Consider the following 13,955-nt stretch of genomic DNA (forward strand, 5'->3'; position numbering starts at 1 on the left):
AAAAAAACCAAAAAAATTCCTGGACCCTTCACAAAGGGGGTGTTTTCGGGCTGTATCTGTAGGGGAAATTGTTTCAGAAAAGAAGTGAGAGAAGAACTATTGTATTTGGACATCAGTGGCGTCTCTTCGGCAAGCAGCACACCAGCTTTGTGCCACGTGCCTTAGGCTGAGAGCACAGCACACAGCTCTTCCTGCGCTTACTAAATGGTTCACAAGCTGATTTATAGATGCTTTCTTGACAGCCAGCGTAAGGGAGATTCACTGATTTTATCTAAACTGTTTCTAAACTGATTCGGTTAAACTGCTAAAACTTTTTTTCCTATTATTTTTTTCCCCACTGTGTATTCAAGGCCTTTGTAGGCTAAAGACAAGAGTTGCTATTAGTGCTAAGCTGCTTTCATCCCTGGAGCTCAAGTGGCTTGTAAGGATGAGTAAGTGTTATCAATCTGATTGAACAGTTACACGTGCCCAATTCCAAGGACTAGAAGCAATTGTTGGAGAATCCAGTGAATGAAACTCAGGCTGTAAGGGCTCAGAGAGTGGGGAAAGCTCCCTTGACCCCCTTTTGTAAGTCAGTATCTCACTTTTCGGAGCTGGAAGATGGTCACGTGTATGTTTATCAGAGTGAGAGGGCCTATAAGGAGAAGTGTTGAGGAAGTAAAGATTGTTTTACAACAATTCTTGGACTTTTGGAAACTAACTCTGTGTAGTACTGAAAGTGAAAATAATTATTTGTTCTTTTGACTGACTTGATTTCCTCCACTGAAAAGCACTGTCTTTGCCCTGAAGTAGTTTAAAGAGAGTTGGAATGGCCGTGTATTTCTCCTAAAACTGAGTGATGCAACTGTTACAAATCATCTCATTCCTAGGATAAAATCTGTTAAATGTGAACATATAAAGCTGTTCTGACTGCTGAGCTCAGGAAAACGGGAAGGGTCATTGCTGCAGACATAATGAAGTTGATTTGTTGAAACAGAGACAAATACAAATCAGCTTGTCAACTCAGTAAAGCAGATGGTGCCATCCAGGGCATAGGGTACTGTCCCGGTTTGAAGTAAAATGGAACCAATTTTCTGTTCAGTAATTTTACATCTTAGCTAGGCCTCTTCTAACTCTCTGAAACTAACGGCATATTGTGGAGAAAACTGCTCGTTCTCAGAGTGATGACCGATGTTTGTGCTCCATCCCAAGGAATGGTATGCAGAGAGGCCCTTGCTTATACTTATTGCTATAACAACCAAGGTCAGCCAGTTTTGTTATTTGCCCCGTTAGAGGGCTGGAAATGGATAAAGCATAGAAGGGTCACACCTGTGGAGAGGTGTGGACAGGACAGGTGGCCCAAACCTGACCAACTGGGGTATTCCATCCCATCTGCCCCATGCTCAGTATAAAAGCTGAGGGATCAAAGGGTCAACTCTCTTTCTTCAATGGCCGACGTCCAAAGAGGACTCTGTTCATCTGCCTTTGATCCCGATCTGTGCGTTCCTGACTCCAGAGCTGGAACCCAGTTCCCATCCATCACTGAGTCCAGTCTGGGATTTCCACGGTGCCTGCCGGTGACGCCATCCTGGGAGCTTGATAGGGTTTTGTATATATTGTATCTATTTCATTATTTTTTTCTTTTTGATTTTAATATTAATACTTCATTTAAAGTAGTTTAGTTCATTCTAAACTTCTAAATCTCCTTATCTCTTCCTCTCCTCTTTTTTAGGGGTAGGAGAGAGCCATCTGTCAGTCTGGTTTTGGTAAATGTGTCCAAAACCACAACAAGTACCTTTTATTAAATAAAGGGCCTGGGACAGAGGCTGTAGGTGTTAAGATAGTAAATGTGGAGGGATTTCTTGCATAAGGGGCTGAATGTCCTCATTTTTTATCTCTCGAAAATGAAGAGATGGAAGGATCATAATTTTGTAGCTGATGCCTGGGGTCCTCAGCTAAGAGTGAAGAGTTCTAGGCTCTAGTCCCTTTTCCAAGACCTTGCTATATTTCTTATCCAGGGACTCCTGAATATAAAGTACATAAACAGTCTTTTTGCCATGTCTGTGCTTTAGGTAATTACAGGCTAGGGGATTTCAGGATTGCATTTCTGGACATGGCTAAACTTTACCTCCTTGAAGCTTTAAACCCTCTTTGGGATATGCTGCCATTGCACTTTGAGTCATAAGCCTTAGATACATAGGAATTACTTACTGAAGTCAGAATGAGATTTCAGTAGTTTCCAAAATTGAATTGGACACACATTTTGCTAAGGTTGTTTCAAAATGGAGGTTTGAGTTCTTACATCATTCTGTGCTGTTGAAAACTTTATTCAGGTTTAGAGATAGTACAAACGTTCATGGATTTTACTCCTCTATTTCATGCTGTCAGACTTTTCATTAACGGCTTTCACAGACAATTCCACAGTTCAAGTGAAAAAAAAATTGAAAATAACTTTTTAACTTTTTTTCAAATTCAATGGGCCAATGAGCCAACGTAGTGGTGTGTTGAATTGGCGAAAAGCTCTGGCTTTACAGCTGTTGTACAACATGGGAAAATGAGCGGTAACCATTTGTACTGTCCCTGGTGAAAAGATTTGTGAAGGTGAATCGTGGAAGGGGGGAGCCATCAGAGGGGGCTGCGGTTGTTTTATAAATGCTTGTGAGTAGGCTGAGGCTTTCGGTTGGAGTCACTGAATATCTGATTTTGGACTGTGTTTATTTCTATAGCACTAAACAGAAGAGTTGAGGCCAAAGTTAGAATAAAATCTCTTACCGTATAGGTTTGCTGAAGTGTTGTACACACACTTGGAGCAGCATGGCTGGCGCCACCTCCGGGAAACCTGCGTGTTTCACCAGCTGTTAGAATAGTACCCGTACAGGAAAGAGCTTAGAAGAGACACACTGAAAGATTTAGAGCAATGCCACCTAGTGATATAATATAATCTCCTGATATAACTCAATTTTAGTTTTATGGGCTTTAAGATGCTTATTCCTTTACTGTGCTTGTTGGCGATTCTGCTTATTAACATTGAACTTGGACATCAAAAATGCCTTGAGGCATAGTTAGAGCTTTTGCTCAGCACCAGGTTAGATTTGTAGGTATGGCTCATGTCACACCGAGAGCAGTGGCAGAGCTGACCAGGAGGAGACCTCTCGCCTCACTTCTTTTCTCCTGTCTTATTCCAGTGAGTGGCTGAAAGCTGATACCACTACTTAGCAGGAGGAAGTGCATCTGAATCTGACCGTTTTTAGCCTTTGATGCCTGATAGTGAATCATTTTTCCCCCCCCCCCAGCTGCTTGAATAAGGTGACCATCTGTTCCTTATTAAAAAAAATAATAAACCCTTTATTCAATGCTTAATGTTCTGCAGCCTATATCAATTGAATATAGGGTGTACTTTGTCCCACATTTCAGCAATAATCACACAGAGGAATCTATACAAAGATACGATGGCATGATTTGATAAGATCTGTGATTGCTGCATTGCAAATAGAACACTGCAGACTTTTCTTTCCATTTTCCAGTGTTCATTTTTTCTGTTTTTCATATTTCTTTTCACTATTGTATTTCCTGGTAATGCAACCATGTGTTACTGTGACCCTTTAATAGCCAAAATTATTTGGACCGTTCTATATTATGTACTTTCATGAGATTGAATCGATACATTTCCCACTGAGGTTATTTTTGCTGCGTGATGCTTTTCATGATGTTGATGATCCTGCTGCTTAATTTCCTCATGCAAGGTATCACCATGGTTCAAAGGGATGGCTCAGGAGAGTAACTTGAACAGGATATAGCTAAAATAACCTGCCAAAACAAACCTTGTGTTAAAACAGCAATGTACATTTGGGGAGCCAGATGCTTTTTCTTCTCAAAGTTTTTAAAATAGTGGTCCATGAGTCTGCCAAGACCAGAGCCCTATCATATATATTAGGTGAGATACGTGTACAAAGGCAAACCTGTGATAAAGACCAGACCTTTTGTTTCTTTTCCCATCTACATTCTTTTGCCTCAAATTTGAAACTGTTGATTTGAAGCATCAGCCTCTCCTCTTTCTTTGGTGGTGGTGTACTCTCTTCTCTGAAGTGAAATTCAAATGGAAAATTTGCTGAATCCTAAGATCTCCCTTTGGATGCTGACGCAGCTCTGTTCCCATTGAGAGGGAGGGGCTGCAAAGAACTAACAATTTACTGAGAAGTCTCATGAAGGACCACCCCTACTCTTGAAGCCGGCATGGTAGGTCGGATGGAAAATAGGTTCTTGCTCTTTAAAATGTGATTGTGTAGAAAAGTAATAACAAAACCAAAATCAGACCCAGACCAAAACCCATACTGAACTAAACTTTAATTTTGCCATACCAAGATGTTTATTGAAAACTTCAACTCTCATCTGTTCCTCATGGCTGCTTTATTTTCTACAAGTAAAATGAAAATGTTGCCAAACATCAGGTTTTTGCAGTGGTTTAGAAGTGAGCTCTTGAGCAGAGCCTGCAGAGGTTTTCATGATGTTCATTATAGTTATCGCACAGCAGAAGTAATAGCAGGTAGTGCATTTCTTTATGAAGAGAACGATGATATGAGTTTGGGGGACGAGCAATGTGTTTTTCCTAACAATTTATTTGCTCGTATTTTTTCCTTGTTTCTTACACTGTCAAAATTGACTTTTTCAGTTATGAATGCGCAGTGGCTTTTTGGTGAATTGTTTAGGAAGCCATGATACTACTTAGTGTGACAATATGTGCATATAGGCTTCATAATGATTTGGAAAGGGACAGCACTACAGAGAAGGTGATGTAGGAATAGATGGGTTTGTTTTCATGCCAAAAATCCAGACAAAATTATTTCTGGCAGGGGAGAATATCAAAGAACAGATAGGCTTTGTCATCCATCTCCCACTGAATTTCAGTAGGCTTTGTATGGCCTGCCTTTTAGAAAATCCTTCATTTTTCTTTACAAAAGGCTGTTTATTGTTGTTGACTACAGCACAGCACTTCTGAACCTCAGACCGGAATGAGGTTTCATTGTGCGAACAGTCTTAGTAATCATTATACAAGGTACATGTGAGGTGGAGGGACAAATTCAAGGTTTCATTTCTCCCTGTGCCTTTCCCATTGCTAACCTCTCTCCTCTGCGCCAGCTGTGGCCTCTAGCAAACAGCTCTTTGTGGCATGATTGATGACAGTGGGTTGGGCTGGTGGGTGATGGCAGCCGTACTCAGTGTCACCATGTCAGGATGTCGCACACTCTGACCCTCCCGATGCCCAAGCCGGTATCTGCAGAAGACTGGCTGTAGCATCCTCCAAGCTTTGTGCCCCAGTTCTCATCCTGTGCCAGCATCCCAGCTCCAGTGCCTCCATACCAGGAGCGTGAGAAGGTCACTGGTTGCAAGGGGAAAGGTTTTTGGGCAGGGCCTGTGAATAAGACAATTGAATGTGACAAAATCTAAAGGTAGCTATGCAGAGATCCTGAAGGAAATGAACCTTAACAGGGGTAAATAGCTATTAACTTAGAACTGCTATTCTGGCATGTTGCTTTAAGCTATTTTGGGGGGTTTCTTTTCTATTTTTTATAGTGATGATTAAGAAGTTTTTTTAACTCTTGATCACATGAAGGAAAAATTGCTGGCCTGCAGCCTTTTCCAAGGATGGGGGGTGAAGTGCAGGCCTGTGAAATTGGTACAAGAAAGAGCACAAATTCACCCCCATCATGTACCAAGCTACTTAACTCTGGCAGTACTTAGCAGCTGAATTATGAGAAAAGTCATCAAAGCAGCCCAGCAGAGATGGTGGAGATATTTTTTTCCCATCTTTGCCTCTACTTTTTAATAGGCTGCAAAGCTTTAATTTGAAATAGAAAATACAGAAATTTTGTAAGTAAGTTCCATTAGAAGGATATTTATACAACGAAGTCTTGAAAAGTTTATTTTCTTATCAAAAAGGAAAACAAAGATAGCAGTGGAAAGGTTTAATTTGCCTTTGAGAAACTTGGAATCTCAAAGATAAACTTGGAAGAAACCTACATTTATCTAACTATATGATGCCATATCTCTAATTTATGGAAGCAAACTTAAGTCTGCCCATAAAGACCTTTCAGCTCAGATAGGAGCAGCACCTTGTTTTATTTTGTTTTGCCTTAATAAATTATTTTTCTGTGATCATACCTTTTTTTTAGTGCTCAAGTTTTAAAAAAATAAATAATGGCTTTTCTGATTAGTCTTTATCTTGATTTGAAACAAAACCTGAAATTTTAATACATGGAAATTAAAAAAAGATTCTGAAACCCTATCTGTGTTTCATACTGATGATTGGTAACTACTAAGATAGAAATGATTAAACGTGCTGTGGGGAGCATGATGTCTTTGAATGAATGAAATCCAAAATGAAACGGGCAGTAGTAAACCCAAAATTTTTTAACATTGTTTAATTAGGAATCAAACTTTTGGGTTTTATCCAACAAAATTTTCATGGAAACTGTCAACACTGCGTATAGGTTTTGATCGCAATAAACTGCATTTTTGGTGGACAGCTGTTTTGTCCCATGTTTCAACCAAACATTCGCAATTTGAAGAGCTCGTTATTAGTTGTGCCACACCGGTGTGTTGTCACTCAGTTCTCTTTAACAGTGAGATAAGCAATTAGAAGGGCTCAGAAAGTTGAACAATTACTGCTCTCTCTTCCCCTGGGCCTTCCTGCCATTCATTTGGGACACAGTTGGGAGCTTCCCAAAGCAGTTAGATTTGCTAGTAATTCATGAAAGTTTTATCACCCACATGGGTGGATTTCTTGGAGACCATCTTGTTAGATCTTTTGATAGTCCCTGTTGAGTTCCGTTTTCAGTCTTTCTTCTGATGCGTGATCTCTGTCTCTAATTCCACCATTTTCCTTTGGCCCAGTCGTTCCCATGGTTCACAGATCTCTTTTACCTTTTACCTTGACTTTCTTCTGCCCTTTTGCCTTAAGTCTGCTGCTATTGATGGAGTTTGATTTTGTTGTGGTTTTTTGTTTGGTTTTTTGTTTTGTTGCTGGGTGTTGTTTTTTTGGTGGTTTTTGGTTTGGTTTGTTTTTTTTTTCACACTAGTATTTCCAGGTCTGGCTTAGGAGCTTTCTTTCATCCATTGTTATCTTCCAAAATGTCACTGAGACCATCTGCTCCAAACTGACTCTGCTGAGCAATTCTAGTTCTCTAATATCATTGGCACAGACCTCTTTTCCAGACAGACTCAGCCTTCAGCAAAGAGCTCAGTGGCATAAAACCCAAACAAGCCTGGTAAATGCGACAAGCATATCCTTTTAATATAAATGAACCGCATATTTTCATTACTTCTAGTACCTCTCTGCCATGGCTGCCTAAGCTGAACATTTGTCTGTGTGGATATTAAGCAGTGGCTAAGAGTCAGATTCAGGAAACGACTTCAGCGCGTGGGTAATCACATTCCCATTTAGCAAACAGGCATGTACATGCTGTAGTCCATGAAATCCTTGAGGCTTTCAGCAGGGGCCTAAACTTAAGCATACTCAAACGCTCAGTTAAACACTCTCTTCTTTCGAGGACTTTATTTTTCTGGTTTGTGCACATGTATTTTACATGTAAGCTATTTCTCTCTGTCCGCTTCAGATTGTAAACTCATAAAGTAAGCATGGGAGATTGCTTACTGGATTGTTGTGCTATCAACAGCTTTCACTTTCTGCCTGTCAGACCCCATGTTGCTTACCAGCCCCTCTGTTGTTCCTTCCGTCTGGAGTAATAAATGAAAGAGAACCAAAAGTGCTTGAGGAGGAAATGACACCTTTCCTTCTCCCATCCTCTTTGCTCGGCAAAGTCTAAGTAACTAGAAACTGCAAGTCTAAGTAACTAGAAACTGTGGATTAGGTTTCCAGTCTTAAAGGACACTTGAAGCTTGAAAGGTCCATGCAGTCCCACACAGTGTTAGCATGAAGTATTTAATCTTAGTTCTTAATTCCTGTGCCTGGTAACTGCCAGCCTTCCTGGGTTCACATATCTTAGATACAAAGCGTACCTGCTGTAGCTCTCTCTTCCCTAACAGCATTTAACATAACGTATAGCAGATCAGGAGCCATGTGCCTGTAAAGAATGCTGCCGTTGTCAATACATTTCTAAGAGTAATAAAATACTCCAATAGTATAAAGCAATGAAAATGTTCAAGTGGGTATTTTTAAATACGGCAAATGATGTTGAAATCATCTATGATAACTGTATCCCACCCTCTTTAATGTAGAATCTCTGTGCAGAAACACAGAGTTTTGCTTGGCTTCATCAGTTTGCTACGATAACTCATATATCCATCTTTTCATCAGTGTGCTCAAATGGCCCAAATGTGTTTTATGAAAACCCTCCTTAAGACAGTCATGGCTGATTTGGCAATCAGCCCGAAGTGGGGCAGTAGTAGCTGTGCTCTCTCTGAACTCCTTTACTCTGGTTTCTCCTTTGCTTTCCTCATACCCATGCTGCGCAGTATCAAAACAAACCAATTTAAAGCTTGCTGTTACAGGCTGTCGTAAGATGATCCACAGCAAGGCTGATAAATAGACATACCTTTAGAGTGCTTGTTCTGGAATCTTTCTGAAGTGACTTATCCTGTAGCTGAAGTGGGCCAATGCATTGCAGTGAGCTGGTCCATTCAACTGGTGTGGCAGTTGCTGATAGCATTTCACTCTGTTCTTTTCACACTGTACATTCAGTTACACGGGTTCTCTGGTGTTCTTGATACGCAGAGTGTAAGGCTGTAGTTCTTGCTTTTCTTCAAATAGGTCTGTTCATTCCCTAGTAACCTCTAAGCAAGATTGTCAAACACTACTGTTTCACTTTCTTTCAACCGTGGGCTTTTTAACTATCCATCCAATTCTTTCCTTTTGAAATCTCATGCCTTTTTAGTTCCCATTTCTGTTGCTCCAAATGTAGGTATTATCTTTGAACTTGCTCCAGAGTTCACTTAAACCATGGTTGTATTCTCATTTCACACCTTCAGAAAGACAGGTTTAAGGGAGACTCAGAGTTGTGCAAAAGGATGCTCGTGTGTTTCACTCTCTCATAATATGCAAAATTTGATTATTGCAATATTCTGTTTCCAACTCTTCAGAATGCTACTGCTCACGCACCTGCTAGGATGAACAATTAAAGATGAAAGCAATGTAAATCATGTAAATCTTGTACTTAGGACTTGGTTGACTTTTCAGAGCAAGGAAATGAGTTCTTACCTAGAACATACTGGTCTCTTTTGGCACGGTACCATCCTGTGTGGTCCCCGGGGAAAGAAACACCTCCTGTAAATGTTGGTACTTTGTTGACCTCATACAGAATGCCAACTACTTGTTGTAAAATAATCATAGTAATTTAATGGCTGCTTAAAGATGTAGTCAGCAATCCATTTGGGAACCAGAATTGTTAAACTAATATTATATCATTTTTTAAACACTGTTGTAGTTTTGACTGGTGAAACTAGTAGTGTTGTTTATTCGCCTTCTGTTAGATGAGCCAAAATTTATGGTGAAGCTTAGTCTCTTTTACTGGACCAACTGATGAAGTTGGAAAAAAAAAAAAGCAGTTTTTTTCATCAGTCATATCACAGAATCACAGAATCTTAGTGGTTGGAAGGGACCTTTGAGATCATCGAGTCCAACCACATTAAAAAAAAAAAAAAAAAAAAAAAACCAAACACAAAAACACACAAACAAACAAAAAAACACAACACAAAACCAAACAAACAACAACACCCCCACAAAAAAAAAAAAAAAAAAAAAAAAAAAAAAAAAAAAGCAAGCAGCATCCATCAACTAAACCCCACACACAACACCCCACCACAAACCAACAATCCCGGGCACTAGAGCATGCCCTGAAGAGCCACGTCTACACGTTTCTTAAATACCTCCAGGGATGGTGACTCCACCACCTCCCTGGGCAGGCTGTTCCAGTGCTTGACCACTCTCTCAGTAAAGTAATTCTTCCTAATATCTAATCTAAACCTCCCCTGCCGCAACTTCAGACCATTTCCTCTGGTCCTGTCGTTATTCCCTTGGGAGAAGAGGCCAACCCCCGCCTCTCTACAGTTTCCTTTCAGGTAGTTGTAGAGGGCAATGAGGTCTCCCCTCAGCCTCCTCTTCTCCAAACTAAACATGCCCAGTTCCCTCAGCCTCTCCTCATAGGACTTGTTCTCCAGACCCCTCACCAGCTTGGTGGCTCTCCTCTGGACACGCTCCAGCACTTCAATGTCTTTCCTGTAGTGAGGGGCCCAAAACTGAACACAGTACTCGAGGTGAGGCCTCACCAGTGCCGAGTACAGAGGCACGATGACTTCCCTGCTCCTGCTGGCCACGCTATTCCTGATACAGGCCAGGATGCCGTTGGCCTTCTTGGCTGCCTGGGCACACTGCTGGCTCATGTTAAGCCGGCTGTCCACTAACACTCCCAGGTCCTTTTCTGCCAGGCAGCTTTCCAGCCACTCTTCCCCAAGCCTGTAGCATTGCCTGGGGTTGTTGTGGCCGAAATGCAGAACCCGGCACTTGGCCTTATTAAACCTCATCCCATTGGCCTTGGCCCATGGGATATCTATGACATAGCTTGTGTCTGAGAGACCCTTGATATCATATGACATGTTAGTGAATAAATTGGATACAAAATCAAAATAGCTTTTATGAAACAGACTAAAAACTGATTAAATGCTAGGTTCTTAGTATGATTACAAAGTGGGAATCGTTGCTGAAGTTGATTTGGTTCTGGAGAGGTTCCAGAGGACTGGGGCCAAGAAATGATCTCTGTAAGATCTTGCTAAATCCAGTACATCAATGTAAATTCATTACTGATAAAGGTAGTAGGTTAAAGAAGGAAGTTGTAAACTATAAAAGAGAGGTGTGCTGAGTGATCTGGGCTGTTTGGAAAGCAGCATGCAAGTAAACGATGTGTATTTCAATAAAGTAGGGTGATACATATCTAGGGACAAAGATCATTGGCCATGCTGGATATAATAACCTGTCCTAGAGAGCGGCAGTCCTTGAGAGGGCTTGGAGGAGATGAGAGGTGTACGAGTTGGCGGGGGTACTCTGCTGCACATCAGGGAGACTCGGTGGGAAGGAGACAGAATGAAATCCTTGGCTGGTGAAACACTGGGTACCCAGTAAGAATAGAAATGTGATGTAACATCCATTTAGCACTGGCCTGACCTCTGCTGAAAAAATATCTGATGCAGCCCTTGCTCGCAATTCAAGGAGTAAAAAGATTTAATGGGAATGGTTGAAGGGATGGAAAATATGCCTTACATAAAGAGACTCGGGGAGTGCTTATCTAGATGTCTTTATCATCACAACCTTAAAGCTACCATCTCAGGAGGAAAAGTTCAATAAAAGTTCAGTAGTTCCATGGACAAATTCGTAATAAAAACAACACCTAGAAGTCAATGCAAGACCAATCAGTATTTTAAAGACAGGCAGAGTTACAACTTTTTACAAATGGCTGTGAGCAATCATTGGAACGTTCCACAATAGCTGTAATAGATCAGCCTTGATTTTTCACTCAAGATGGGTACATTAAGGAAAAAGAAAGGCTATGGACCAGAAGCAAGAATTAATACAGATAAGCCTACAGCTTCCATAAAGCACTAGGTTAGAAATCCCAGTCCGGTCTTAAACTTCTATAGTCATCAACTCCTAGTGACAGTTTTTCTTCAAATGGCGTCTTTGAACTGAGTTTTCTTTTCTTGGTGTTATTCAGATCTGACTTTTTAACCCAGTCTTTCCTAACCTAATCTCTTTTTTTAAATTTTTTTTTTTTAAACATCATCACATAGACAAAACCGTCAAAAGCTCTATGTTGTGAGGTTTATAAGCTAGAGCCCGGTTGGTGCTATCTCCTTGGTGATGCAGTGTCCCTGCCATGTAGTTCTTCAGTGGCACCAAGGTGCAGAGCAGTGTCACTGGGCACTTGGGGATGGCAGAAGATACGCAGTGAATGATTTAGTCACACTCCTCACCCAGACCTGGGATATGGTCCTAGTTTCTGAACGTGTGCAGCATCTTGTCTTGCTGCTTTGAGGAAGCCAGGAGGGCTGCTCCACTGCCTTTGTTACTGATGTCCCTTTTTCTGCAGATTGGCAACAAACCGGAAAGAGGCATGTCAACCAAGGGAAGACCTCAGGAGGAAGAAAGGCTTACGTATATATTTTCACAGACTTTCTATTTAAAGTAGAGAAAATCCCTTTCCCCTCCTTTTTTTAATTTTCCTTTAGCTTCTGATCCTGAGAAACAACAATGGATGGAAACCAGTAGGGTCTCCATCGACTGTCGAGCAGTCACCAGCAGGTGTTACTGACCTGAGAGTCTCACAGGCCCCAAATCACCTGGAAACACATCATGCAGCAGGATCTGCTTTAATACTAGGAAGGATGTTTTAAGGAGAGGTGTTGCTGAATATTGATGAAAACAAACAACTTGGCTTAAGGAAATAACATATGAAGTTGTTTATAATAACTGTCTATGCTTAGAATAGGCATCTAAAAGCTGAATTCTATTGACAGAGTCTCTTAATGAGGCTGCAAAGATGTTTTCCTTCTCTACTGTGCCATTTCTAATGTTTCACCTTTCCCTCCTGTTTGATTTTTTTTCAACATCAGTCATTCATTTACAGCACTTCTGTTGATTTAAATGGGCTTTGGATCAGGCTCCAAGTTACCATTTCCCTTCTGTTTGAATAGGGATTTTCTTTTATCCAGAGGAAGGAAATCAATAATTTGTCATAACAAACCAATGGTCATTTGGATTCACAATCACACGGTGAGCTCTTCTGTCATTTTCTAAAGCATTTTAGGATAATGGAAGAAGAGTTTCACTTGTGATCTTTGCCGTTTCCTTTTGTTTTCCCAGATTGATTTAAGTTCTGTACTCCATTTGACCATTTATGGAAGATTACAGTAAATCTATCATTCTGTTTGTTTTAAAGGCAGTACTAACTTTCCATGTTTTCTGTGCCTCGAGTCCTGTGCCCAGGGGACCATTCAGGGATCCAACAAAGGATTAACCTTTGGCATGACAAATTAGCAAATGTATCTGTAGGAACAAGACATACTAAACTATACCTTGACGTAAGCTTCCGTATTCTGTACTGTTTGTTTCCACTTGCGAGTTTCGCAGGTGGCAGGTTATTTTTTACAGAACCGAGTTCCCATCCCTTTAGGTGCTGCCGCCTCTCCAAAATCCCACCCGTTCCCCATCCTTGGCTGTCTCGTCACAGGGAATGCCCAGGTGCTTTCCTGCCGGTGATTTCCTTGCAAACTTAGGTTTGGGGATTGCTGGGGGAGCTGGGACCCACGTGTGTCGAGCCGCTTGGCAGTGCGGACTAGTGGTCAGAGCATAGTAGGGGGCCCTGGGGCTGTCCCCTGGCTCTGTCCCGGGCCTGCCTGACCCACCTCCCTTCTGCAAAAAGAGGGATGGGGACACGTTGCCGATTGCCCTGTGAGGGGCTGATGTGGGGTGCAAGCTGGAGGGGAGTGTGGGGGCCACTCCCGGACACTTTGTGGAAGCCGGGCACTGGCCCCGGCTGTGTGGGTCTTGCCGAAGTGTTTAGCCCTTCCATCTGTCTGCGGATCGGCTCCTGCTCTGGGGTGTCTGGCTCCACTCGGAGCTCCCACAGACCCACGGGAAGATGAGCTGGAGGGATTGGGGCAGGGCTGGTGTCGGTGGGGATGCTGTGGGTACTGAACTGGGGCTGCTGTGTGCTGTATGGGTGTAGTTTGGGGTGTGCGGGGGGGGGGTACGTAGGGGGGATTGGGAAGGGGGCGTGAGGTACGTTGGTGGGTGCGAGGTGTGGGTGGGGTATGTAGAAGGGGGTGCGAGTGATGTAGGGGAGGCGGGAGGGGCGTTGCGAGGGCCGGGGGGTGTGCGGGGGGTGTGAGAAGCGCGCTGGAGGGGGGCGGGGGGGGGGGGGGGGGGCCGGGGCGATCCTCCTCGCCCATGATTGGCAGCGCGGCGATCT

The sequence above is a fragment of the Numenius arquata genome, chromosome 7 (genome assembly GCF_964106895.1).
Source record: "Numenius arquata chromosome 7, bNumArq3.hap1.1, whole genome shotgun sequence".
Classification (NCBI taxonomy): domain Eukaryota; kingdom Metazoa; phylum Chordata; class Aves; order Charadriiformes; family Scolopacidae; genus Numenius; species Numenius arquata.